The following is a 3116-nucleotide window of genomic DNA, read 5'->3' as shown; positions in this document are numbered from 1 at the left end:
GTGCAGGCCAGAAGGGAGTGGCAAGAAATATTCAAAGTGATTAATGCCAAGAACCTACAACCAAGATTACTTTATCCAGCAAAGCTATCATTCAGAATTGAAGGTCAGATAAAGAGCTTCACAGATAAGGAGAAGCTAAAGGAGTTCATCACCACCAAACCAGTATTATATGAAATGCTGAAAGGTATCCTTTAAGAAGAGGAAGAAGACGAAGAAAAAAGTAAAGATACAAATTATGAACAACAAATACACATCTACCAACAAGTGAATCTAAAAATCAAGTGAATAAATAATCTGATGAACAGAATTAACTGGTGATTATAATAGAATCAGGGGCATAGAAAAGGAGTGGAGTGACTATTCTTGGGCAGGGAAAGGGGTGTTGGGGATGCCGAAAGAGACTGGGCAAAAATCATGCAACTATGGATGAGGACAGGGGGGGGTGGGGGTTGCTGAGGCTGGGGTGGGAACCGGTAGAGGGGAGCTATGGAGGGAAAAAGAGGAACAACTGGAATAATCTGAACAATAAAGATTTAATTTTTAAAAAAAGGAATAAAACCAGTTTCGATGGTTGAACCAGAATGAGGTTTAGAGCCCAGTCTGCCTGACCTCTGCTTCGCCCTCTAATGGTGGCTCCAGAGGCACCCAGTGATTACTAAGGTATCTGTACAATCTCAAGGGTGATGACTCAGCCTCATTTGCATACCCATAATACCCTACGCAGAGTACAATCCTTTTCAAGTTTAAAAGACTTTTTTTTAATTTGTCATTTCTAAGTACAACAAACTTACTTGAGAAACGTCTTGTGCAAACTTTGGGCAAAAATACCTCTAGCGCTAAAACGCCACCATAACTGAACTAGGAGTTGTAGGTCTTGGGGAAGGGAACTTGGGCATTACCGAGCACATTCTGGTTTCTTCTTAAATTGGGTTAACCTTTTGCCTTTTACTGTGGATTTTCGTGGAGAGGAACAGTTTTTTTCATTCCTTTTAAAATATATTTTATTGATATTATCTTGGAGAGGTATAGAGTCAGAAACATTTGTAAGAGAGAAGTGGCTGGAATTGAACAGTGGGGCCAATCCTCTGCTCTCTCCACTCAGCCAAGCCAGTGAGGCTGTAGTCAATTTTTTGAGGCCTCGTTTTTGCAGCGCTAATCCTGTGGTTATAGAGAAGGACCACTTCTGTTTTTTTTAACTTGGGCTGGACTGGATTTATAATTGGGGCCACTGCCCTAAATATCAGCAGCCCAACAATTTAGTTGATCAGCGATTAGCTCAAACACCCGGAGAAGGGGAAAATCCTGTGGGTTCCCCTAGTGACAGACAATGGCTACCTACAGCCTGGCCACCGAGCCACGACTACGCGCCTTGGAAGACAGCGAACGGGAAATCTGCGCCATCCTGCAGAATGCAGGAACCGGGGGCCACTGCCCTAAATATCAGCAGCCCAACAATTTAGTTGATCAGCGATTAGCTCAAACACCCGGAGAAGGGGAAAATCCTGTGGGTTCCCCTAGTGACAGACAATGGCTACCTACAGCCTGGCCACCGAGCCACGACTACGCGCCTTGGAAGACAGCGAACGGGAAATCTGCGCCATCCTGCAGAATGTAGGCACCCTGATCCTGGAACTTTCCAAGGAAAAACCCAATGAGCGGCTGCTACACCGACATGCGGCGGCTTTCAGGGCATCCGTGCAACACGTAGAAGCGGAGCTGTCGGCTCAGATCTGCTACCTAACCCAGGTGGCCACCCGGCAGCCCCACGAGGGCTCCAGCTACTCTTCAAACAAGGACTGTCAGATGGCACTACAGCGAGTGGACTATGCTCGCCTCAAGCTCAGCGATGTGGCCCGAACCTGTGAGCAGATGCTGGAAAACTAAGCCAAGCAGGCAGAGAGACATCTTGGAGGCAGATCACCACCTGCCCCCCGGGACACAACCTGGGACCTGTACATTGAGGAGCCTGGCTGCCATGCCTGCCCTGCTGGTCATAGATGAGGACAGAGAAGCAAAAGGTGGGAATGGAGAAACTTAAAGCCACGCCTGCCCAGGACTCTGTGTTGGCTCCTCCAGCAGGTGCTCCTGCTCTGACATCACCAAAGTGCTGACAAAGCTCAGACAGGAGATAGTCACCCAACCCACTTCCTCAGATACTTCATGTCCTTGTCCCCTTCCGCAGACTTGACCCAATGAAGACACATTTTTCTTCATTGGAAGAGATAAAATGACTTCTAAATTAAAAATAAATAAATAAAAATTAAAAGTATATATATATTCGGATAAGAACATACAAAATGTGTTACGGTACAATTTAGTCATAACAACATTAACCCCCCTGAGATCAAGATTCACAAATGGCCTGTGGCAGTGGGGAGGGTCTCCTGATGTTTCTGTCCTGATTTAGCTCTGTTATGCCCCACAGATGGCCACTGTCCTGATTCATTATTCTTTGCCATCTATTACTTTTCACTAAGCAGTGTTCTTTCAGTTTTGCCTCCTTTGACCTTTCACCAAATGGGTATGAATGGGGTTCCTTGAACAGGTTTCCAGTGGTTACTTTGCCTCATATGTTTCACACATGCTGGCATCTGGGGCTTGGGGCCTGGTCTAGGACTGTGGGCTTCAAACTATATATATAATTGATTTTTTACAGAGAGAAAGGAAGTGGGATAGACTGTTAGAAACATCGATGAGAGAGAAACATCGATCAGCTACCTCCTGCACACCCCCTACTGGGGATGTGCCCACAACCAAGATACATGCCCTTGACCGGAATCGAACCTGGGACCCTTCAGTCTGGAGGCCGGAGCCTTATCCACTGAGCCAAACCATTCAGGACGCGAGGTCATTTTTATCATTTTTAAGAGAATGTGAAGAAGAGTCATAATTCCTGAACGGCCTTAGGCTACAAAGGGCAGATTGTGGCCCGCTGCCAAGACAACCTGGGCTCATAGACCTGGCCTGCTGTCACTCAGTCGTTATAGGGCGGGGCCTTGCAACTGTCCAATCAGGAGAGTTCTGGTAACAATTGTGGGCGTGGCGCTTGCTACGCGGGTGGACTGCGCGCCTGGAGCAGACGGCTCGCCTGTAGCTTCCAGCCCCGGCCATGTCGT

General features: G+C 47.0%; 1 protein-coding gene and 1 pseudogene across 1 annotated transcript in view; both read left to right on the top strand.

Annotated features, from left to right (window-relative positions):
• LOC102774202 (zinc finger protein 709-like) overlaps nucleotides 1–3116 on the top strand; it is a 53624-nt gene that overhangs the window by 15817 nt on the left and 34691 nt on the right. The window lies entirely within an intron of this gene.
• Nucleotides 1445–2100, top strand: LOC102764741 (annotated as a pseudogene).

This window comes from Myotis davidii, unplaced genomic scaffold, assembly GCF_000327345.1.
Source record: "Myotis davidii unplaced genomic scaffold, ASM32734v1 scaffold1439, whole genome shotgun sequence".
Taxonomy (NCBI): Eukaryota; Metazoa; Chordata; class Mammalia; order Chiroptera; family Vespertilionidae; genus Myotis; species Myotis davidii.
The sequence above is the reverse complement of the archived record's forward strand: the minus strand, read 5'-3'. Positions and strand labels throughout refer to the sequence as shown.